The sequence below is a fragment of the Apteryx mantelli genome, chromosome 3 (assembly GCF_036417845.1).
Source record: "Apteryx mantelli isolate bAptMan1 chromosome 3, bAptMan1.hap1, whole genome shotgun sequence".
NCBI lineage: Eukaryota > Metazoa > Chordata > Aves > Apterygiformes > Apterygidae > Apteryx > Apteryx mantelli.
The window spans coordinates 135,651,481-135,678,058 of record NC_089980.1 but is presented as its reverse complement, the minus strand read 5'-3'; positions in this window follow the sequence as shown (position 1 = coordinate 135,678,058).

Sequence of the window (26,578 nt, the reverse complement as noted above, 5' to 3'; positions counted from 1 at the left end):
TTTAAGTCATTTCAGATTGGCGCTAGATGCTCATGGTTAGGCAGCTGCATTGAGCTCCTTGTGTCTTAAGCTTGAACTGAACCTGCCCCATATGTCTTCAGTAGCCAATGTCAGCCACCAAAAGGTGAGGAGAAAAAACATATCTTCTCTGAAAAGAACACTTTTGAGATTGACACGTATTTAACTCCATTCTGGACCCCAGCACAGGACTCCAAAGTCTGAGTAAAAGACTGTCAATCCCAAATGGTAGCATTTTTTAAAAAATATTTTATTCTTATAAGGGGGTTCAGTTGACTAAATACAGAAATGCACTGCCATTTGAGATGCCCAGGGACATCTGCACAGGGTGGGCAGGCCTGACATTGGACTTACGGGAGATCTGCATACTTCTCAAGCAGCAGAGTCCTGAAAAATGACACTAAATTCAGGAAACTGAAAACCATCTTCAGTGCCCACTGCCCACTCAAAAAGCAGGACACGGAGTATCCTGTCACTGTGTTTGTCTTAGAAAGTTCACTAATCTCTGCAGAACAAACACCAAAAGATGGTTTACCTACAGCTGTAAAGAGTTCGTCTATGGTTAAATGAAAAACCCAGACTATCTGTAGAAAAAAACAGTAGGTTTCCTTAATCCTTAGCAGTGAGCCTGCTCTTTCCAGACCTTGAACATGTTCTGGTTTAGCAGATCATTGCTCATCCTCTTATGGTTTACAATGCAGGTCATGAACTCGGAGTATAATATTTCAGCACTTACGTTTTTAAAGTGCAACCCATGTAGCATTTTAAGCAGAGTAAATACTCAATTACAAGACAGCATGATACTACTAGTACAATGTTATGTGACAGGGAAAACAGGACAAGTAATTGCATTTGTTTAATTTAAGAAATCAAGTGGACAAGGGTACGCAGACCTTTCTCTTACCCTTATTACTTGTTTCAATTTTCTTGCTGGTATTTTTCCTCCTGTTTAATAGGCAAGGCAGCTGACAACTGAATTAGTACTCTTTCCTTAGTATGCCACTGGCTCATGACAATAGCCTTAGGGGTAAGATATAGATAACTGAGAAGTTTTCTCACTGTTGTGATATATTTTTTCATATGGTTAATAAGGCAATTGAAATGACATTCTGTCACAGTGGTACAATCCAGTGAATTTGTGATTTCCCTTGTGTTGCCACTAGGAGGAGATGCACTGTGTTTAATATCTCCCTCTCTTCTTCTTGGAGAACACATTTAAAGGATATGACAGTCTGCGAACTAAAGCGTCCTTTAGTGTTGCTAAGGATTAGCGGCTGTTTATTATCACTAATGGGAAAAGGCTTACAGCTGAACTACTATTTTTCCACTTTGGATTTTATTTTGAAAGAATCACAATAGTGCCCTTATATTCCAATCAGTGCGTTCAGCTAAAGAAACACAAATAAGAGAATCATCAGCAATTAAAATGAAACAATAATAATGGCTAAATCTGTGTAAAAGGATACTTAGTAAATTGTTTATAAGCAATTACATAGTTTTCCCTGCAATAAAGCCTATCAAAGCATGTTGGGCCCAGTTCATTTCTGAAATAACTCCATAATTCCTTATGCCAAATCCTGCTGTTACTGCTATAAATCAAGGTATTTGCAGGCCAAAGCAGCTGAAGACTCTGCCCAGTCTATCTGTGCCAGCAGCAATGCTCTGCACCCTGTCCTGAAAGGTGTGAAAGGCAACGGGAGCTAATAGTGCTGGGGACCTAGTGAGAGCAGGGCTTTTGTCAGCCAAGATCTCCTTCAGCACCACAAGCTATTCTAATATGGTAATTGATTATTTCCCAAAGGCCTCTGTACCAGCAGCTCAGATCCATAGAAGACATTGCCTTAGTTCAAGCGTCCATCACAACTATAGTGACTACAGTGCAGAAAGGTAATTGGAGCGGCAGAGACTGTCCTGTTCTCAACAGGCAGGCAATTGCCCCGTGGCAAGGAGGAAGAGGATGGTGTATTTATGCATGGGCACATATTGTTGAACGGGTACACACCTCTAGACATACTGTCTGTGCTCAAAGGGCTCCAGCTTGTGCGTTGCAGGTTATAAATCTGATCAGTGTCTAAGGGTACTGCTTTTAGCTAGAACTTTGCTTACTGCAGGTAAGCACATTTAGCTAGCAGCTAGCAGAGTGTTTATCAGAAAACTCCAAGGACATGAATAAAGGGTTAGAATTTTTCTTCTCATTGTTAAGTCTGAGGCACAGCATATGCATACATACGTATTCCTTTGTTTTAACACTTGAAAGTTATAGATATGGAGTGCTCAGTGTTTCTCCCATGCTTTGAGGACCACCACAGGCTCAGACATATTAAGTCCCATGCTTAGGAAAGTTATATATTTATTCAGTCCTATCCCATTGCATCCCAACTCACACTTCTTACACAGCCCCACACTGATTTCAGCTTCTTATTTTTCCCACTCTGTGACCTCCCTTGCTTGTTACAGGTAGTTGGCATGTTTTCTAAATCACCAAACAGTGGAGTCTGATGCATGGGATGGAAAGAGAGCATGGTGTTAAATAGCCAGAGAGTACAACTTAATGTAAATGTTCACCTTCATCAAATGACATACCATGACCTCTTCCCAGAAGGTGATCTAATGTCCCCATCCCAAGACTTGATCTTACTTTGTAAGCTGAGGATTGTGAGTTGGTTGCCTAATAGGGATATGGTCATGCAGACATCCTGGGCACAATTTTGGGGTGTTTAACACCACTTGAAATGCCTACCCCTGAGCTGATGCTCCAGAAGGGAATGGGTCTCCTGTAACTCCATGTCATATCTGGTAATCCTTGTGGATGGCCTGGATACCCTAGGGTGTCTCATATAGCACTAGACCCCACTGCATTGAGCTCTGCCCATCTAGTCTATTTGCACCTTTCTCCTGTGCTTCTTCACGTATTGTAAAACACGGGGCTTCCGGCAAGTCTGTATCTGGGATTTTTAGAGGCAGCAAATGATCAACTCTTTGTATATTCAGTTCATGGAAGGAATAGAACTACATGCAAATTCAACCACATTCTTTTAATAGTCTCATTGAACTAAAGCGGTGGAAAAGAGGATACATTAAATAATTTGGCATTGACTTTCCCTTTTTAAGATAAATGTTTGAACTTTCCATTTCAGAGGGAAGTTTTATTTCAAAATCAACTTATATTTTTAAAGGGAATAATAAAGAAGAAATAAATTAACCCAAGGTACTTTGATATGTCAGTTCTTACAGGATGCCTGATCCTACAAGCAGGTACATGCAGATTAAGACTAAGCACTCCCTTCGCCTTTGTCACACTACTCAGGTGCTGAGGGTAAAACACGTACAGATATTTGCAGGATTGGGGCCCAACTGAGCAATGACTGATTTTATGTATCTGGAAGCAATGATCATATGAATAATACATCTATGGGCCTGAAGATTTAATGGCATGTAGAAAACATTACAGGATGAATGCAAATTGTGATGAACCAAACAGTAGATTTCCAGTAACTGAAAGGAAATTTAGGGTTAAATGATGTCAGACTAGGGTCTGGATATTAATTCTTCCTATTTAAGCAGAGACAAATTCTATGAGGCTACATTAATGACAGTTTAAAAAACTAATATGTTGTTCGACTGACTAATGCTGTGGACCTAAGTATTGCAGACAAATAGCAAAGTAGTCTGACTGGAAGGAAAGCACCTCCAAAATTGGACTTTGTTGTCTGTTGAAAAAGCAGCACATGTAAGGAGGTTTTCTATTTTGATATTTTTTTCCTGCAGCACTCTGCACTGTTGTTTTGGCTGCTTAGAGCTCTGGAGAGGGTTTTTCCCTTTCCTCCTATACACTGAAATCTCTTTTTAAACAACCTTTTAATTTGTCACTTTCAATATATTTCATCTGCGCTCCTGGAAACGCAACTGTGATGGGGAAGGAGTGGGGTGGTGGGAGCTGATTTTGTTTCTCTGAAGGGTGAAGGGGATTTTGCCCTTCACTGAAGGCAACAAGACCTTCCCGCTGCCGTCATGGTGTTGTCCGTCCCCAGCACCCGGGAGTACCTCCAGGGAGCCACTGAGCAGTGCCTTGGATGGGCTCCTTTGCACAGAGAGTGCTTTAACAACTCTTTGACTTTCATGGAAAAGATTAAACACCGAGAGCTGTACCTTTCCATGCCTGTTAAATGCTTGTTTCAAAAATCCTCCCAGTCTTTTTTTCCAATCAGGATTCACTTTTACAAGAGAATTTAGCATTCATGAAGAGTTTATCATGACAAGTGTGAACCCTGAGAGCCAGCATAGATTAACTGATTTTCCTAGAACTCTGCAGATTAGCTGTCTCCATCAAATATGTGTGCCTAGATTGCCAGTTAAATTGAGATTTGCTATCATCCACAATGGCTACGTCTACACACACACAGGCCTTGAAGAAAAGAAGCTCAAGATCTCTCTTGACGTGGTAACAAGCTCCACACACTTTCTTCTAAATTTTTATGTCTTATTGTACCATAACCCAACAGAGAAGGCAGGCAGTGTTCTACCAACATTAAAAATCTGCTTCCCCTCAGCCCCTCTTCTATCTCCACGGGAAGCTGTTGACAAGTCATTTAAAAAATAGACAAGAACAAACACATCCAAAGCATTTTAAAATACAAAGGCCTTAGGGAAAAGAAAAAAAAAAGTCTGCAACACTACTGCAGAACACAGAAGTGCTGGCTGTGGAAAATGGACCAGCATGGGCTCCAGGGAGTAAATGAGGGGATCTGGGGAATTTGAAATCATGCCGGGCTATCCATACAGGCATAGCCAATCTTTGAACATAAACACCACAATGGCTTAGCCCAGATGCCAGTGGTGTTTGGAGAGGAAGATCCTGAACATGATATGTATGATAATATGGACTGACCTCTTGCAACACCTGTATTGATCAAGTGTGGGCACGCCAAAGCAGCTTACCCTGTCTTGTCTACTCCTCAGTTACCTCTTCTTAAGCACAATGCATACACCTTGATTGTCCAGGGAATTTTCCCTTGCGGTGGATAGCTATTGCCCAGCAGCGTGTGGTTTGTCTGACTACTTTGGACACCTGCAGTAGGATGAGATGACTTGCACACTGAGAATTCTTATTCCTCTATCTTGACTGAAAAGTAAGTCTTGAATGACTACCTTAGACGGAAATTTTACATTTGATAGGATGAATCCCCCATGTGAACCTAAGTTACAGCCATACTGTCTCGGGCGATGTGGAACTTGCCCTGCTTAAGTCTTCAGCTGAGTCTAGTCTTAACCTTGTAAGGTAGCCACAACCTTAGTTCCTCCTCAGTTTCCCCAAAAGGGCCTCCTTGTAATGATAACACTCACCAAACTCCAAGTAAACATTGTAGGAAGAATATACTGAGCTCTCTTAACTTCAGCATGAGTTTGGCATAGGAAAGGATGGCAGGGCTAAAGGTACCTTGGGCAACACAAAGAAGACATCTTCATACAAAGCCCTGCTGAGGCATTTGAGCCTCTCATTTTTTTTATGCAATCCTTTTAACAGATATGAAACTTTAAAGTGTGTATTTTCCATGCGATTCTTGGACCAATCCTTGCATTCCATTTTAGTAGCAGATTAAAAACAAATCAATAAATCAGAAATTTCCCGAGCAATATTATTTCAGATAAACAATCACAAAGGTTACCACAAAGACACCATGGGAGTGCAGGTTTCAGCAAGGGAGGAATGAGAAGATTTACAGTAGAGGAAGGCAAGACGCAGTTCAGTCAGTTAAACTATATGTAATGATCTGCTGTCTGCTCCCTCCCTATCTTCCTTGGCTTCTTAGGTGAGGATTCTCTGAAGGGGTCAGCAGAAACAAAATGCTGCTGCCATGAAAATGTGCTTAATAATAGCTGGGATAGAAGTTGAGTTCAAGCAATGCTGTTGAGACATTTACACTATCTGGGCCTCAGCCACACCTGGTTCAGAAGTCTCATCATTGAATTAACTATTCCTGAACCTGAGGCTGAAATACCAGCAGGGCTGATAGATCCAGAATAAGTTTGAACATCCCACCTTGACTTTTAAAAGAGAAAATCAGTTACATGACTGTGTGGCCAAAACCTCTTGCTCTCCTCTGGCTTTTAAGACTGAGCAGTGTGAATATTCTGGGATACTGCAAAAGTATCTTGGCTGCTTTAGGCATACATGAAGGTGCTGAGATTGAATAGGGTTATAAAAGGCCAAAAACCTGAACAAGGACATGATTTTACAGGCTCCACTATTGTGTATATCAATGTCACCCTATGTCAACACTGATTTTCTGTAGTGTCTTGGAAACCCATTCACCCTAGGATCCTGGAGTGTTAGGCACTGTACCAATCTAGAATCAAAAATACAAGAGAGCTTGCAGTCCAAGAAGTGAATATGTTTATCTTAACATTATTTAATTTGGCTGTGGCATGGTGTTGGGAAAAGTTCTTTTTGAAGAGTTTTGCAGCTACTGACTTGTTCTGCAATGCACAATTTTTTTCCCACGTTGTGATTTTGATGGAACAGCTCATGGAAAAAAAGCATTACTGAATAAGGGCAAATATATCAGACTTGAACCCTTTGAAGGTTTCTAGGGCTTGCGCTATTGACAGTTTCTTTTCTGAATTTTCTTTGTTTTTTGTGCCTAACGAGTATCTGACGGCTGTTTTAGAAACTACTAGCATATTCAACAGAACACTAAATTTTACAGTACCCCTACAGTAACCTTAATACCTTTTATCTTGAATACTGTAGCACATGTACCTTTATTTATAATGTATTGTACAGACTGTGATGCTCACTAGTGCTGTATTTTTACCATTAGCACTCCGGGAAATGAAAGAACTGGAGCTTAAATTATGACAGGGGCAATTCAAGGCAGTCTTATTTGGCAGGGTAGCTTTCATTTAAGTTGCAGCCCAAAGTGGTCTGTAGGATTGGGTGGGTAAACAGTTACCGGAACAAAATACTAGGAAAATGAGAGGAAGAAATACAGGCCAGGAAATGAACATAATTTTGGTTTTCAGCTCATTTTCGAGATGCAGAATGGAATTGGCATGGAAGGGTATGAAGAGGCTGTGACAAGTGATTAGCACCTAACTTAGAAGTGTAGCTGCTGCTTAATTTCATTGTGTATCGCCCTCTAAAGTCAGCTACTCCCTCTCCTGATTACAACAGGAGACCAGGCTTCCTGCTATTGGCAGCTAGGGTACATTTTCCCTACAGGTGGTGTAAAAATCTCTGAAAATGAGCCAATGATCTTCTTTTGTAGTGGGATGGAAGTGGGAAGATCAACCTTAGTGAGACAAAGTCCCTGCGGAGTAGGGCTGGAGGCAAGCAATTCAACCAGAGATTTCCAATTAAGGCTGAATGCTGTGGAGTTGGCTAACTCCGCCAAAAGTTTTAAAACTGCACAGATCTTAGACAACTTGTGTCATCTGAGGGACGGCACTATCTCCAATGGGCAGTTAGGTAGCTGCATTGTTCTGAACCACATCTGTGGGAAGAGCACTTTTTATTCTTTGCAAAGCAGATTGCAAGGAATACAGGGGTCCTAGTCCCACCGACGAAACTCGTGCTGCTGATCAGTGACAAACTCCTATCAACTGAAACAGCATCAAGCCCTAAAGATGAAAGCTAACCAGAAGCATAGTGATCTTTTTTTTTTTTGGTGTGTATGCTGGCAATGAACTACGCTAGAGTAGAAAGAAACAGGCTTGATTCTGCTTTTCCTTCCCAAAGTATAAATGAGGAGTAATGCTACTGAATTCAGTGGAGTTTGTGTGAGTAAGTGGAAAATCAGATTTTGAGAGTTCTGTCGAACCCAAGCCCACATCTCGTAGCAGGCTATGTTTCCACTTCTTTCTCACAGGGGTTCTTTGTTTGTATTTTTCCCCTCTGTGTGTCTTTTTATTTTCCTTTCCTTTCAAGTCTTAAATCCTATAGGTGACCAATCTTTCATCCATAATCTGCAGCATTCAAATTAAAAGAAACGGTCTATAGATTCTAGGATTTTCTGCACACCATGGCTAAATCCTAGCAGAGTCCCCTATGAGTAAAGAAAGCCAGAAACAGAGTGTGAAGTTAAATTGATCCAATCAATGTGCCACATGCAATCATGTTGTGTTCATTGCTAGTCAACAAACAAGCTAAAGCCCTAGATATATTTCCCCTCCTTAATAAATTGCCGTTTTATCAAGTGATGGGTTACCTAGACATGTTTAGCAATCTCGGTAGCTCACGCTCTTATTAATCATTCTGTAGCCTTGAAATTTGAAAATAATAGGATTCCATATATCTTCCTTCAACTGAATACTTCTAAAATCCATTTTCAGAGGCTTGTGTTATATTAGGAATAAATATGATCATTTTTCATAGTGAACCTGAATATTGCTTTACAGAAAATGGATAGAATGGAAATAAGTGCATTTTCCTCCAGTAACATTAAACAAAAAGGTTAAGCTCCCACTGACAGGAAAGATGTATTTGCAAGTGATTAGTTATATTCCTACCATAGTGCTTGTCTGTGTTCTTCTTTTGATGTTTAAACAAAGCTCTTGAACACACTGGGTTGTAGTCTCTGATGTTGATTTATAGGTAGGACTGAATTCCAAACACTGAACTAGTAGGCAGGCAATAATAAAAAGGAGATATATATATATATTTTTTCCTGCTGGTTAATATGTGACTAAGCTATCCTGTTTTAGGCCTCAGTCTGTCAAGAGCAGGTGTATAATAGGGGAGTCCTTGAGGCGCAAAGACTGGAGCTATACACAAAGGGTTTTGTTCAGCTGCACTCAGGACAAATGTTGAAACACCAATTTACAAAATTGTTTTGACACAGAATTATTTTATAGTTATTATGACACAGACGCAAAATTATTTAGGTTACTCCAGGCCCAAGAGGATTGGTAGGAACTCCAGATGGACCTAACTAAACTGCTGTAGGTAATTGGGCAGCACAACGGCAGATGAAATTCAACACAGACAAGCGGAAGATAAAATGCTTTGGGAAGAAGAGTCTAAAAGCGCTGAAAATCCCATTGACTTCAGGGAGGCCAGATCCTTCAAGTGCTAGTGGGAGCTGAACAAATTTTACATCTTAGTAGAAATCTGTTGGAGTAATTGTAGGCAGCTCAGTGAAGATGGCAATTAAGTAGAGAATTATGATCAAAATCGTAGTAACAAAGATTTTGGGAGAGCGGAGAGTGATGGGCAAACTTTTCAGAAGCGCATGAGGAAATTAAATCCAGCTCATTTTAATGATACAGAGGATCCTAAATGACCTGGCTATGTTTTTAGAAAAAAAATGATCCAGTGTGAAACTAGTATCATAAATCAGCTGTGTTCATACTTCCACTGAAATTAAGGCCAGAAGAGACACCTGGAGTAGGATTAGCTATTTAAAATATAGGCAGCTACCCTGGATTTCCTTAGAGGAGATGTGTCCAGGTGACCCCAGCAAAGAGCTTTTCCTGCCACAGAGCCAGGTGAACTCCTCCCCGATCGCACAGTCCTTGCCAGGCTGACATAACAGACATTTCTTTCCTCATCCCAATCTTTACTCCGAATGCTTGAGCAAGGAACACTAACAGGAATATGAGAGGATTTTTCCTTCACCTAAAAGCCTCCAAACTCTCTTTCTTTGTTTACCAACATCACCTCTTACATTTTGAAAGAAGGCAAATTACCAACAGCCAAATTGTGCCCTGGAAGAAAAATATCTCACAGCAGGTATCAGGCTTCTGAAACATGAAATGTGACTGTAAACACTGTCTAAATATAGGATTGTGTGTTTCCTGAGCACAATAAAAACATACCATCATCAGTTCCTTCCTGGAACTTGAACTAAGGAATTCAGACTCCTCCTTCCCCTTCTGCTGACACAGGCCAAATAATTATTCCAACAGATGAATTAAAACATGTAGATAAAAAGATACCTAATTATACTTAAAAAAATCCAAAAGCCAAGTGGATCTGTATTGGTCAGGTGCCATCTTCTGAGTATTAGGAAATTGCATCTTATTTCAAAGTTGCATTTATGCGAACTTCAGCTTCCAACCATTGGATCTTCTTGTGCCCTTGTTAGCAGGGAAGACAGGTCCCTGCTATCAAACATTTGTAAGCACCTTATGCAGTGATCAACTCACCTCTCCACTTTCCCTTTGATAATCTAAGTTGAGCTCCTTAAGCCTGACATTGCAGAGCTTGTTTTCCAACCGGTGGATCAGTTTTCTGGCACTCCTTTGAACTCTCTATAGTGTATCCACATCCTCCTGAAAAATATCTATGCCCTCTTAACGAGTGCAGTGTATGGTCACGGTGTTCCACCGCTTTGCTTCTAATTGCTTGTGCCCCTCTTACAGACCTGAATTAGATTAGCTCTGTTTTCTGTGGTATTTGCACTGAGTGTTTATGTTGCACAATGCTGCAAAATAGTTGAATTTCATGTCCATGACCCGACTATGCACTTGTTCACTGTTTCCACTAGGGCTAGTCTTCCGAAAGGATATCAGCCTTTTAGAACAACCTATTAGGACAGCAGAGCTTTTTTTTGGTGCATTCTTCTCAGTGGGGAAAAAAAAAAATCTTGGGGTGATAAAAACAGGTGCTGATACCACTCTGTAAAACATATGGGATGCAATATGTGTGCTTCCTGGCCCCCCTTCCCTCACTAAGATTACATTGCATTAAATTACAGCTAAGAAAAGTTATTTAACATTACTATATAGTGTAGCTGTTCTGTTAGATATACAGGTGAAAACTGTTACAGACCCCATTTGTTTGGAAAGGCTGAATGCCAAAAGGATATCAGATGCTTAAAATAGATATGACCACAGCTGCACAGAAGTCTAAGGCTTAACTTCCAATTATAAATGGCACTGCTGTCTTCTAAACAGGACTCAGCAGTAGGTGGGACAAACCCCAGCATGCGATCCAGAAATGGGAAACCTCAGAGCATCCATTTCTTCTGCTGCAAAATTCCTCGTAGCCCCAAGGGCGGAAGCGCGACCCCTCTGCAGGTATCAGTCCAGACTGGCAGAGCTCCTGATGGTTTCAGCAGCCTGGCCTCTCTCTCAGTGTGCAAAATGATGGCGTGTGCGGACACCTCTCCTCTTTGGCAATTTTATTTCCTGTATATATATATATATGCTTCCTGTATATACCCCATCTGGTTTGTGATACTCCACATTTCTGCATCAAATAAATATAGTTCTATTTGTTTTGAGTGAGCTACAGAAGGTTTTATAAATGAGGATCTGGAGGTTTATTTTTATATTTTCAGTTGTGTAAAATCACAGATTTCCTAATACACGTCAGGGTAACTAAGACTGGTATGTCCGCAGATTGCAATTGAATTTTTGTGCCTATAGCTATCTGTCTCTACAGTGAGCTTTCATTTTACTGTTAAAGTGGAGTATGAGTCAGTGGTTGGGTTCCTCTCGCAAAACACTTCAAGTGGATAAGAAAAGCCCAGGAAACATTATCTTCCATCCATTTCTGATGTTCTTTTGCTAGATCACTGAACAATAGCAGCTAGATGAACTCTGAGGAACTGGCTGATTTTGTTTGCACAAACGTGCATCAGAAACGGTTCCAGTGATGTCAGCAGAGATGAAGCAGCATAGGAACAATGTACAAATCAAGCCATGAAACCACTGTGAATGCCGGAACTGAACTGAGAATCAGCATGGTCTTCATTACTGCATAAAATACGTCTTTCCCAGCCTGAATTTTACCTGTGCATATCATGGAAAGGAAAACACAATTGCTGGATCTTCATCGGGGTTATATTTATACTGACAACAAACTGCATTAGAAGCATATAAAATTACTGGGCTCTCACTTATACCAATATAAAACAGAAAGGAGAGGCATATCAAAACCACAAACACAGATATAAGAGTCTCATCTGTTTTTATTCTTAGTTTAGAGTATTCAGGCTCAATACAGTCTCTTATACTGGAAAAAATCCTGGTGGATGAGTATTTCTCCTGATTTAGAATTGTTTTTTTTCTAGAAATGTCAAAGTCAGGAAGTTTCCTTACAGAAATTTGTGAACTTACCATATGGGAAAGAATGAGTAAACCAAAGTCCGTATATTTCTTGGCTGTGGAAGGAGAATATATGTGAGTAATTCAGTAGGTCCTGCCTGATCATGTGGGGCTTAGCTGGTGAATTCGAAGTCTTCTAAAAGTTCTGCATCTCCTTCTGTGACTGACACCAAGCTGTTGTATTAAAGTTATGTCAGAGTTTCACACTAAGGCCAAAAGTCTTTAAGGTTGCCCCTACAAGCAAAGCAGTCTGTGCTATCCTCTTTGACTCCTGGGAAGCTCAGGAGTGCCATGAGAAGGTATTGTCTTCTGCTTCATCAACAAGCTTATTCCAAATGAAATTAGTGAGTTACAACCAGGGACCTAAATCAGAACTTAAATTTCTTGAAAAATTAAGGATGTTAAAAGGAAATAAAAAAGATGTATACTCAAGATGTGTGAGTCCAACAAAAAGTGAAGTTTAATTTCTTATGTATTTTTCAGCCCTGAAAATTCTTAAACCACAGTTTTTCACTGATCAATTTGTTTTTTAAAAACAGAATCCATCCCAACTCATTTTAATATATAATTGCCAGGAAACTCAATGTACAAAACACACATCTGAACGTAATCCTTGAGGTGACTATGTCTTGTGGCTGCAATCCCCTCTCACTTTTATTAAAATAGACGGGAAGGGACTTGGGACTTCTCAGAAGCAGAGAAGAAATAGAGCTGTGCTGGGGAAAAAATAATAATAATGAGAAATCAGGATGCCTTACCGAACAGCCAGTCATTTTATGTGGAGTTTTCCCCTCCAGCAACCAAATGGAACCCAAACAAGTCTATTTCTCTGAAAACTTGTTCTACCCACCATTCCCCAACCAAAATACATTGTAATAATATCATAAAACAGCCGAGGATGAAGCGCTTATTCTGATGGACTGCTCAACATCCTAAAAGGATGGATATTAATATACCTGGGAATCTCACAGTTGAAGCATTTTAATGCAAACTTGCAGTTTGCAGGGAATTGAAACACTTCACCTAAATAATTTATATATGTATCTGTGTATATAAAAAAATGGAAAAACGAAATTTCATAATAGCAATAAGTCTGGGGATGCTGTTATCAGGAGATAATCACATCCCGTGGGGGTTCTCGCGCTCAGCTGTGCCTCCTTTCCCTTCTCTTCCCCCAGTCCTTGTCTTGCCCCTGAGGTATGATTTTTCTCATGATAATTCTTATCGTGTACTCGTGGTTAGTAATAATAATTAAAATAAAATACTTTATTCACAACTTCCCTGGGTGCTCAGCATATGATCTAACTTTTTTTTCCCCCCCCACTTCCTCTACCTCCAGTATTTGATTAGCTGCCTTGGAAAGAAAAATAAAAAATAAAAAATTCAATGACTGGGGTTCTGTTTTCTGAAAGAAAATGCAAAAGGCTGTTGTGACTGTATTGATCGGGCTGAGAGAGCAGCATTGCAAACAAGCATAGCTCTCCCGAGAAATATGCACTGAAGATCCATACGTTCATTGACATTTTATAGGATGTCTAGACTTGCTAATCCACTGTGAAAAATGCAAGCTTTGTAGTATAAGAGGATGGCGTGGGGGCCGGCTCTCTTGTTCACAGGAGCAGTCCTCTCATGTACCAAATTACCGACAGTTTAATAAGGAGGAAATGCAGGTCCAAATTAAAGGCTTGGTTCCAACGACTCGGACGCCCTCCGTATTTCCCAGAATGCAAAGCTGCAATTAGCCTGGAGCCAGAGCAAGGTTTTGAAAGGTTGGTCGAGACGCTGGCTGGGTTTGGTGCGTGTGTGGGGAGGGCTGTAGCTGAAATTTTATGAAGTGAGAAAGCCTGCACCAAACGCTCCTTTCCAAAGTCAGACGCTTTCCCACTCCATCTTCTCCCCTTTCACAGCAGGTTTTTCCCCCCCCCCCGTGGACTGGTAGAGGACAAAGCAGTAAATATGACAAGTTTTCAGTGCTCAGTCTTCTCTTTTTACCTGCTTCCATGGAAGCTCCTGTAGGCAAGGATAAAAACGGAGGGAGGATTCGTGGGCACCACATCCAGGAACGACAGCGGAAAGCTTGCGACCCAAGAGGCCTGGGGAGGAAGGCAGCTTTGGGTCGCTTCTGTGGCATCTTACGTTTCCTTCGCTCTGACACCGGGCGCAGCTGCAGTGCACCTTAGCTCCGAGGTCTGCCTCAGCTGCGCCAGCTTCTCCTGGACCAAAACTGAACTTCAGCCATGTGGCAGAGAGGAAATTTTTCTTGGATCTCTTAAGTAACAGCTTCCAGTAAAATTTATGTGAGAACCTAATGTAAATGTTTATTTTTTAGAAAATTATTTTTGGGTTTTTTTTTTTTACAAAGGATGAGGGCAAAGGCAGGATGCTACTGTAGCCAAAGTAGAGGTTCGTGGCACCTACAAATAAGAATTGGTTTAACCAGCATATAATTAATAGTAGTTTGCCCTGCACCCATATATAACTGTACTAATATAGTGAGTTTTGTAATACAATTAGTGTTGCGGTAACAGCTCGATTAAACATTTTGGGCTTTTTACTAGCTAGGAACAGAGTGCTGGAACTCAAAGTGACTAACTCATATACCTAGAAGCATAACTTCATGACCAAGAATAATTGCTGCTAAAATGACCGTGCCTTGATTCTAAAATCCCTGGGTTAACTCTGACCTTCTTCTTCTGAAAAGATGCTCTTAAAGCTTCTGGGAGGGAGAGACTTTGAGCAAAAGGTACAGTACTAGATGCCTGTAATAAATTTTAGTTAATGATTTGGTCATTCACAATGCGATAAGGGTCTGTTAGAGAAATTATTAAGTTTGCCACATAAAAGCAGTGAGCTCACCAGCTTGGTCTCCAAACACAACTAAATTTCCCCACAATAGCCTGTGATAAGACTACTATTCGTCAGGCAGAGAAATTCAAATTTCAATAGCTCATAAAGGACTTCCCTCAAATATTCACGTGGGCAGAATTGCAACATTATAACCAACAGAAAAGAACTCCTCTTCTTCCCTCATTTTGACAGTAAAGCCAAGACCTATATGGAGGTGATCCTACTAGTTTAGGGCAACAGGAACTGTTGCTGTGATTCTCCAGTGGTGCAAGGCAGGGCAAGCTATTATATCCAAATCCTACTGAAGTGAAATTATAGACTTCCCCAACTACATAGAGGTTTGCACAGAGTCCCTGTTATGACCCTCAATTCAAATGAAAAAGTCCTAAATCACAACCAAGAAGTTGATAGGTTTGTTCTACTATTACGGGACAGAGTTGGTTTTCATATTCTGGGAAGCTACAAAGTCCCACCACTGCTTACCAAGAAGTGAAGTTTTAATACTCTATGGACACTGTGGTCTGCTCAAGGGGCGAATGGGACTCCTAAAGTACCCCTGTAAGGCAATACTATAACCTTCCAAAATAGAAAGAAATATATTTTTGGTTACAATTTTGCAAGGGTCCTTTTTTATTCTTTTCTGCTGAATTCTTCAAGTTTTTAGACAGAAGTGGAACCCATTACTGACTAGCTCTAATTAGAGCTTTTTTATTTTAAAAACAATAAAGTTTAATAACAGTGGAGAGGATTTTGCTGTATATATCTATGTGTTTAAATATTTATGCCTGCTGTAAAAATTATTTGCTGGCACTATTTAACACTGTCATTTTCTCTGCAGTCTTAGCAGTAGTGGTTATTTTTTGAGGGGGAAAAGAATGACCTGATTGACTGGTGATCTATTTTGATAGAAAGCTCATATCAACATTGAATGGACTTCCATCGGGTCTGATATTAATATTCAGGGCAAAAAAAAACCAAACAAAGTTCCTTCTCCCACCCACAGTTTATGAATAGAAATGAACAGAAAGCCAAACCCTCAAATCTGAATTCCTCAGGCCTCTTGAGAATCTAAGGTTTTCCAAAGTGACTGGTGATCCTGGGTTCTCAAAACGCCTGAGAAGCTGAGGTTTTAATACCTTTTTGAAGTTCTGTCTCATTTATGTTGTTTCAAGTAGGGGATTAGAAAAACGTGGTAATAATAACATCAGCAAGCAATCCAGCCAATAGTGAACTAATTTGAAAAATCAGATCTGACTATTTAAAAAAAAGGAAGATAAAATACTCTAGATCATTCTTTAGTTATGAAACTACCCTTTAGCTATTTCTCAGTTTCACCTGCTTCAAGGAACTAGTAAAAGTAAGGATTTTTTTTTTTTTTGGTAGTATTTTCTGGACGCCAAGTAAAGTATTCCAGGAAGTTCAGCTCTGTAAGAAATTTGCAATCACTTTCCTTTTTCTCCCTCCAGTAACAGGAAAGTCATTTGCCTTACAGTTCGTATTTAAATAAGGAATAGTAACCACAAAAAAAAAGATTTTTTTTGTTCCTTTCAAAGTTCCTATGGAAAAGGGCATTAGTCAAAGGGAGTACTCTGGTTTGTGACTGATACTTATTTCAGCATCTTCTCAGAGAACTTTAGTTCAAAACTATCTATCTTTAAATTAATCAGGAAGGGATTTTTCATTTTTTTTCTCCAGTTTTGAACATTTCTATTGTCTGGATATATCTGGGAACTTGATTTCATTCCATTATGTCAAAACTTCCTACTTCAGTTAATATCATCAAGGCCAAGTTACGGTACAAGTCAAGATAACATTTCATTAAAAACCTCATTGACACTGGTGATGGAGACACCAACTTACTGAAGATGAAGAATGGACACATGGGTGTTGAACCAGGAATGTAACACAGGGAAGGTAATTCTGAGTCACCTGATGTGGACATCAAATAAATCTAGATCCTCTAACCTAAGGCTACCAAGGCTGGTTTTTCTAATTTCACTTAATAGAAGGCCATATTCCCAATGTGTTTGGATAATTCTTTTCCATAGTGTGCTATAATTATTTTTACCACAGTAATATGGAAAAGACCCAGTCAGGGATCCCTGTCTCACTGGAAAATGAAGAATTTTAAATGAGGAATGAAGATAAAACATCTGCCTGTTATAATGCATCTGACGCTCTAAGTCATTTGCCACAAATGCTAACTGTTTGCAGGATTAGTGCCCTGGTTTCTGACAGTAAAGAAAAATCTCAGGTTTCACAGTGAAAAATCAAGAGTTTGTGACTTGCATATATATCGAGTCTTGGAAACTGTTTTAAAGCCTTTGTAATATAGCTTTGACTTGATGACTTGAATTAGCTTCTTTTGAATCCTGAGATGAATAAAGGATCAAATCATGGCAGTTCTGTTGGAGATGTACAAAAAAAATAGTGGAGCTGACAAAAGTTTTGTTTTGTTTTTTTTTTTTCATTTGACCTCCACAATTAATTTGACTCACCCTTTGTTTTGCTTCTAGACCCAGGCTCTAGATCCTCAATACTGCATATATATGCTAATTCTCTCCTGGGCTTCCCCATATGGTTGTTGATATGCTAACGGTTGCAAGGAGCTTCGGGAGGTCACCATCCAGTTGGTCCACAACCCTTGCTCAAAGCAGAGCCAATTTTGATGTTCCATCAAATTGTTCAGGACCCTGTAGCTGAGTTTTGAATACCTCCAAGGATGGAGATCTGCCACTCCATACTCCTATTCCAGTGTTTCACCATCAACATTGCAAATTTTCCACGATGAAACTTCCTTTGAGACTCAGTTTTCATCACTTACACTTTAGAGCCAAGGCTCACATCCCTGGTGTGAGCCAGAGGAATGATATAGGCATGCATTCTGGTGTCTGAAGATTGGACCTGGAGATCTAGGAAGTCTATTTGACTGGAATTTTCACCAAAAAGAAATGCCAAAAGAAAAATATAACTTAAAATAACTTTATGATCAGCTTTAAACTAGGAAAGATGGGGGAAGGGGAGAGTTATAGTGCCAGGGTAGTTGGCAAAAGACAGCTCAAGTCGGGATGCCTCCAACAGGTGAATGCAGCCAGGGAAGTGCGCATGGGATGTGGCTATGAAGGACCCTCTTTTACCCCTCCTGGGAAACCTGCATGCTCGATCACCTCCCTGAAATGCCTGTACACCAATGCACGCAGCTTGGGGAACAAACAGGAAGAACTAGAGATGTGTGTGCGGTCGCAGGGCCATGATCTCATTGCCATTACAGAGACATGGTGGGATAGCTCGCATGACTGGAGTGCTGTCATGGATGGCTACGTGCTTTTTAGGAAAGACAGGCCAGGAAAGCGAGGTGGTGGAGTTGCTCTTTATGTGAGAGAGCAACTGGAATGTATTGAGCTGTGCCTAGGGGTGGATGAAGAGCGAGTCGAGAGCCTATGGGTAAGGATCAAAGGGCAGGCTAGCATGGGTGACACTGTTGTGGGTGTTTACTACAGGCCACCTGATCAGGATAAGTCGATGAGGCCTTCTACAGAAAGCTGGAAGTAGCCTCACGATCCCAGGCCCTGGTTCTCATGGGGGACTTCAACCACCCCAATATCTGCTGGAAAGACAACACAGCTAGGCACAAACAGTCCTGGAGGTTCCTGCAGAGCATTGGTGACAACTTCTTGACCCAGGTGGTGGAGGAGCCAACAAGGAGAGGTGTGCTGCTGGACCTCGTACTAACAAACAAAGAAGGACTGGTGGAAGATGTGAAGGTTGGGGGCTGCCTTGGCTGCAGTGACCATGAGATGGTGGAGTTCAGGATCCTGCGAGGAGGAGGCAGGGCACTAAGTAGGATCGCAACCCTGGACTTGAGGAGAGCAAACTTTGGCCTCTTCAGGGACCTACTTGGAGGAATCCCATGGGTGAGGGCCCTAGAAGGAAGGAGTGTTCAACAGAGCTGGTTAATATTCAAACATCACTTCCTCCAGGCTCAAGAGCGGTGCATCCCTATGAGTAGGAAGTCAAGCAAAGGAGGCAGGAGACCTGCATGGAAGAGCAAGGAGCTCCTGGCAAAACTCAACCAGAAGGAGGAAGTCTACAGAAAGTGGAAAGGGGGACAGGCCACTTGGGAGGAATATAGGAACGTTGTCAGAGTATGCAGGGAAGCGACGAGGAACGCTAAGGCCCGTTTGGAATTAAATCTGGCTAGAGATGTCAAGGACAGCAAGAAGGGCTTCTTCAAATACATCAGCAGCAAGAGGAAGGCTAGGGAAAATGTGGGCCCTTTGCTGAATGGAGTGGGTGCCCTGGTGACGAAGGATGCAGAGAAGGCAGAGTTCCTGAATGCCTTCTTTGCTTCAGTCTTTACTGCTCAGGCCAGCCCTCAGGAACCCCAGACCCTGCAGGCAAGAGAGAAAGTCTGGAGAGAGGAAGATTTTCCCTTGGTGGAGGAGGAGTGGGTTAGAGATCATTTAAGCAAACTTGACACCCACAAATCCATGGGCCCTGATGGGATGCACCCACGAGTGCTGAGGGAGCTGGCGGACATTATTGCTAAGCCACTCTCCATCATCTTGGAAAGGTCATGGAGGACAGGAGAGGTGCCTGTGGACTGGAAGAAAGCCAGTGTCACCCCAGGCTTCAAAAAGGGCAAGAAGGAGGACCTGGGAAAATACAGGCCAGTCAGCCTCACCTCCATCCCTGGAAAGGTGATGGAGCAGCTCATCCTGGAAGCCATCTCCAAGCATGTGGAGGAAAAGAAGGTGATGAGGAGTAGTCAGCATGGCTTCACCAAGGGGAAATCATGCCTAACCAATCTGATAGCCTTCTATGATGGAATGACTGGCTGGGTAGATGAGGGGAGAGCAGTGGATGTTGTCTACCTTGACTTCAGCAAGGCTTTTGACACTGTCTCCCATAGCATCCTCATAGACAAGCTCAGGAAGTGTGGGTTAGATGAGTGGACAGTGAGGTGGATTGAGAACTGGCTGAATGGCAGAGCTCAGAGGGTTGTGCTCAGTGGCACAGAGTCTAGTTGGAGGCCTATAGCTAGTGGTGTCCCCCAGGGGTCAGTACTGGGTCCAGTCTTGTTCAACTTCTTCATCAATGACCTGGATGAAGGGACAGAGTGCACCCTCAGCAAGTTTGCTGATGATACAAAACTGGGAGGAGTGGCCGATACCTCAGAGGGCTGTGCTGCCATTCAGAGAGACCTGGCCAGGCTGGAGAGGTGGGCGGAGAGGAACCTCATGAAGTTCAACAAAGGCAAGTGCAGGGTCCTGCACCTGGGGAGGAATAACCCCATGCAGCAGTACAGGTTGGGGGTTGACCTGCTGGAAAGCAGCTCTGCCGAGAAGGACCTGGGAGTGCTGGTGGACACCAAGTTAAGCATGAGGCAGCAATGTGCCCTTGTGGCCAAGAAGGCCAATGGTATTGTGGGGTGCATCAGGAAGAGTGTTGCCAGCAGGTGGAGGGAGGTGATTCTCCCCCTCTCCTCAGCCCTGGTGAGGCCACATCTGGAGTACTGCGTCCAGTTCTGGGCTCCCCAGTACAAGAGGGATGTGGCACTACTGGAGCAAGTCCAGCGAAGGGCCACAAAGATGATGAGGGGACTGGAGCATCTCTCTTATGAGGAAAGGCTGAGAGAGCTGGGCCTGTTTAGCTTGGAGAAGAGAAGGCTGAGAGGAGATCTTATCAACGTGTACAAGTATCTGAAGGGAGGGTGTCGAGAGGATGGGACCAGACCCCTTTCAATGGTGCTGAGCGACAGGACGTGAGGCAACGGGCACAAACTGAAACACGGACACTTCCATCTGAACATGAGGAAAAACTTTTTCACTGTGAGGGTGACAGAGCACTGGAACAGGTTGCCCCGAGAGGTGGTGGAGTCTCCTTCTCCGGAGATATTCAAAACGCGCCTGGATGCAATCCTGTGCAATGTGCTCTAGGTGACCCTGCTTGAGCAGGGGTGTTGGACTAGATGATCTCCAGAGGTCCCTTCCAACCTCAGCGATTCTGTGATTCTGTGATTATCTTCTTTCCCCCTTCCCTTCTCAGGAGGGTTGGTCACAGATCCTGGTGTGCAATGTACTGTATACAATGCAAAACAAAAAAAAGCACATCCATTTACCCCACAGAACTGAAAATGATATTACAGACTTCCCAGGTTCACCACTTCCTCTCAAGTGAAAAGAATTAATTCTAGCAACATATCTACTACTATCACCACTGTATCCACAGAATACGACAAGTACTAATTAAAGTCATAGTTTCATTTCTTAGAATCACCCAATTTAGACATGAAAAAGCCTTGCCAGTTCAGCTAGTCCATCTCCTTGTCAATACAGAATTGATCCTTACAAGATTCTCCAACTCTTTGCCTACTTTAATTTTAAATAATTCAAGTGTTGAGGCTTCCAGTACTTCTCTTGGGAGAAAAATCCAGTCAAACAGACCTTGGGGTTTGGAACAGATTCTTCTCTTGATCTTTAGCTAAAATATTCTATTACTCTTTTTTTTTCTTTTTTAAATTTTATTCTCTCTAAGATTTTAAGGACAAAGTCCAGGAGAAATAGCACTAAACCCCTTTTAAAGTGGAATAATAATGTATCAGTGACACCAGCATCAGACAGAAACCTTGCTTCATAGAGAGTAAAACTATATTAAATGATCAAGAAAAGGTTCAGGCTAAGCGGCCTTACTGGGCAAGAGATTAAGAGTATACCAAGGTCTTGATACAGCTGACTGTGCACAGACATTTAGTGCCATTTGAGAAGCTCAGGGAAGGTCGAGACATCTGTATGGGGTGGGAGCTGTGATGAGAGACCTAGACGAGTTTGTACCCTTCCTCACTGGCGGGTGGATACGAGGCAGGATATTTTAAGGTATCTAAAATGGCATTAGAGCTGGCAGTGTTTAAGGAACTGAACTGAGATCTTACAGCTTTAACTTGGCTTGGAAAGTATGAACTCAGATGACTGTTAACCTGGTTATTGGTGCTTTAGTACCATTTGTAAGATGGAAGTTCCTTTTGAAAGAGATTAGTATGAATATGTAACAGGAGGATGTGTCTTAAATACAGTGTTTTCCAACTGAATAGAAAAAGTAGACAGAGGAAAATAGCATTATTTTTTCCTAACAAAAATTTCTTAATCTAATAAGCTGTTTTCCTGGAAGAGAAATAAAATACTAAGGACCATACCCATAGTGGCTTTCAAGCACCAAATTACCACTGATTTTGATGTGACCTAGTGCCCTAAGTGCTTTTGAAGTGAAGGAACTGGGCCAAAGTCTTTCAGGGACAACACGGCTCAACCAAGAACTTAGCACAGCTATTTTGATTTGCATTGAACACTTTGCATAAACCTATCCTTGCATTTTTCTGTCAATAGCGACTGCAGTTCATATTATTTCTCATTTGATACAATAGATTCACAAGTTATTTCCCCAGGACCCTGATGAGCATAAGCCTCAGGTGTCTTAATGCTCTTGTGTCTGTCAGAAACAGTCAGTGGAAGTCACTCATTTGAGAAGACCACGGTGAATAAGGCTCAGCTAACATAGCACAGATTAAGCATGCAACATGGAATAATAGTCGAAGTTTGCTGTCATATGTAGGCCATTTCTCTTGTAGCTGAACTATCTTCTGTGCACTAATCAACTTACTAGCAAAGGAGCAGCCTGCAGGTCTTCGCCCCAAGGCCGGTGCAAGGATGATGAGAACGTTGTGTGACCAGTCCCTTGCCTTGCTACCCAGAGCACAGGCTTCATACCAGGAAATTCATGGCAGGGAAGAGGTTTCCACAGGCTACTTTGTAAAAATCTCCTGTTGAAATACACAGAAAATGGAAGCTGAAAAGGTCAAGAAAACAAAACTGGCCCAAACAGTGAGCATTGCTCTGAATCAATCTGCTTCCCCCTAATTGAAGAATTAGTTTGATAAGCATGAGGTTAGAGGGCCATTTTAAAGACAGAAAATCAAGTGAGGCTGCACAGCAGAAAATACTTTTAATGAGAAATTGGAGACATCTGTGTTTACTGAGTTAAAATACAGTCTGCTAGATTATTAGTGAGAAATCACAAATTCATTGTTTTCCCTTGAGACAAACCGATCTCATATAGGTCTATATGTCTTACCTGCTTTCTCCTGGAAGCTCTCTCTGCCCAATAACTTATTTTTCCTTGAGGTATGGTTTATTTCATGGCTGAATGGAGATGGAAGGCAATAATGAGAATTTCTTTTGCACTAAATTAGCTCTGATTTTTAAAGCAAGAAGTTTTCTGGAAATGAGATATGAACCTAGGTTTTGATCCTGCAGAAAAGTGTGTGTACATGATTAAATGTTTGTTTATATATGCCCTGTGAATTCAATGGAATTTTTCACATGATAAGAAATATAGAAATTCCATAAGTATGTGAAAGTTTTACTTTTGACTTCGGTGGAAATAGGCCATGGCAAAATGCTTTTAAAATTCATGCAGTAAGCTAAATAGTTGTTGTGACGTATGAAAGCTATTTGAAATGCCTCATTCTTTTTACAACCTCTCATTTGATTTGTGTTTTTAATGGCTGTTGCCCAGTAACAGATGTTCACTGGTCTGCAGAAGATTCAAAAGAAATTCCTCTGTTCTCTTTTTTTTTTTTTCCTGTGAGATTTGGAAAGGGAGAGCACGCTCCTGATGGTCCCTTGAAAATAGCTGATGTGTTGGATTTTATATGTAGAGCTTGGTTGTTATGTGCATCACATATGTGAATGGACCTAGTTAGGCGAAGTGCAGTTTATCCTAAAATGCCAAGTCTAATTTATGAACAAATTTCACTAGGAAGTTCTGCTCCTTCCAGTATCCCAGAGGGGTAGGTGCAGAGCTGGAATCATTCTCCATCACATCTCCATCATGTACAGAGCCACTATGAAAAGACTGTGATGGAGTGTATAGGTGAGAGACATCTAATAATGCACGCTTCAACTCATCACAGAAATTAATGCAAGCAGCTGAAGAAACTGGAACTAATATTCTTCACTGAATAATTTTTTAAAATGGAAAAAAATTAACGCTATGCATTTAGGTTTCCTGCCAGTACCTAAAGCCACCTTCTCTTTTAAAGCATTCTGACAAGGGAAAACATGAGGCGACGTATGTGTTTGTATACATGTTTATGTAAAAGTATGAGCACAGACACAGAGGAGGCTTTTTTGGTTGTTTTTACAGAAGTAGATGTACCTGAATATGTAAGCGTGCCCTTGTCTGCTTTGGTGTTTACACTTGATCCAAATGTATACAAACACATGACAGACAGGCCATTACATATTTTTGCATATATATGTATTTATGCAGGCACACACAGACACACAAGTGTGTGTTTGACAGATCTAAGGGGAAAAAAAAATGCTTGGGATAGTTGACTCATCTGCTGATGCTCTCTCTGTCGACGGCAGAATTCCTTTTGCTGTGTCTGGTCTTTTATGAGTAGTAAACACTCTGCCACACTGATAAAAGTGGAAACTCAACAAATCCTGCTTGTCATTTTTACACTACTTCCACTGTTAGGTTACCATATATTTAGAGGAGTTATAAAACAATTAACCTCATCTTCCCGCACTCTTAGGAGATCAGATGAACTAAACAAGGTTGAGCTTAATCTGAAGGTCTTCCAATGAACATCCAAGATACGTATAGTTCTCTAGTCTTTACGCAATACTGGAAAAAAGTCTAGATGTTGATGCTAGGATCTTTGCTGATTCTTCCAGCTGGGACTTAAATCCTTGTTGTTCTAATTCAGAGATCTCTCAGAATGCATCATAACAAAATGAGTTGTAAACCTGAGCTGCAGACAAAATTTTAGGGTTTTTTTGTTACAGTCTTACCCGTGGTGTTTTCACATTTAAAATTACTTGCTGATCCCAGAAAAGATTTTGCTCTCTAGCCAATGGCTGTCTGGGATAAACCTTGTGCATGTTTGTGTGACCCAAGTCTGGAGCTTGAGTTCTGCTTCAGTTCAGCAAAGAGTCTTAACCATAAAATTGCAAGGAACCTCACTGAACCTTTCAAATTGGTTATTTTTTCTCGTTGTCACTCAGATAGTGCATGAACTGGTGGTTTGATCACTCTTGTGAGATTCAGCCAGATAGATCAAGGCATAGAAACTGCATCTCACACTCCTTGAGTCAGACATCCAGTACGGAGACCAAAGGTACCATCTTCCCTAGATTAGCTGCATTTCTAACCTTACCTTGGGTTCCTCTGTGAACATACAGGAGTTTAGCTGGTTATCCTGACTGGTGGGAGGCAGAAAACCTCTCTCCGAAAGTGAACTTCTGAACATATGGATGTGGCTAAAGTTAGCTACCCAAGGAGTTTATGTAACAGGAAGGCAATTGGATATAGACGCATAAAGGGTTGACAGTCATGGAGAACAGCTAGATTTTTTGAGACTTCACTGAGTTTTAGGCAGACTGAATATGTATGCTGGACAATGTATGTCCAGCAAAGCAGTATATGTGAGCAGATGGAGATACCGTGCATTTAGTGTAGCCACACATTCTTGTCACATCATCAGAATAATAACATCTTTCTACAGAATACTGGAAAAGGAAGTCCTGTGTTAGGTTTTAAGTACAGCAGTTTTATTCGGCTTTACTCAGAGGTGCCAAAAAGCCTTGCAAATATGATGAGATGCAGTCGAACATCAATGCTTAAAAGAATTGACATCATGAACACATTCCCATCAGATTGTTTATCTCTATTTGTCTTTCCAGGAGATTTTCCTTGCAAAGCCTCAGGGTACGTAAACACAAACACACATACCTGTATATATATTTATGCATATATATATACACAACATACAAACATACATATAAAAGAAGGAGGAAACTTTTGCACTTTCCATTTCCTTTTTACAAGTCCAATAGGTATGCATCAAAGAAATGTCCTGACATTTCTGGTCACAATCCCAAGTTATGTTCTTAAAAAATTCCAAGTTATATTCAGCTTACCTGAAAAGGTACTTTCAGGTGAAAAGGTTATCCTTCATTTCCTCTCTGGAGACCCGTGGCACATGCTTAAGACAGGATGGCTGCTGTGCTCTTCCTCAGCAGTGGCCGCATTTCAGAGGTGAAGGAACAATCCCATTTGTTCAACTTCTGTGGTAGACACGCACTCATGGGGGAACTGAACTTTAGAAATGCAGGCTGGAAAATGCTCTGGGACTTTTCAGAGTAGAAAGCTCAGTTTAAAATAAAAAGTGAAGAAGGCAAGGAAATAGGGAAAATGAGAAATGAATAAAGAGTGAATAAAGATAGAAAAGAACAGAGGAAAAAAAGAGAAGCAGGAATTTTGAGTACAGGAATGATTTGAGATTTTTCTAGCTGAGCTCCAGGGCAAAGCTCAAACACAGAGAAGCTTCTGTTGAAGTCCACAAAGTTGCACCCAGTTACTGCTGGCTCAGACTTGGTCTCATGACACTGACAAAACCAAAGTAATTTAACCATTACGTAAAGAGCCTTCTCATTTTCAGAGAGGTGATTATTGCGAATGAGTACTACAGACTAGGGCAGAAATAGCAGTCCCTGGGAAAAGCAAAAGCTCATATCTTATTCTTTCTGCTTTATAGATGGGCAAATGGAGGCAGAGTGTATACAGGTTTAATTGAATTTTTTGGCCAAACTAAGGG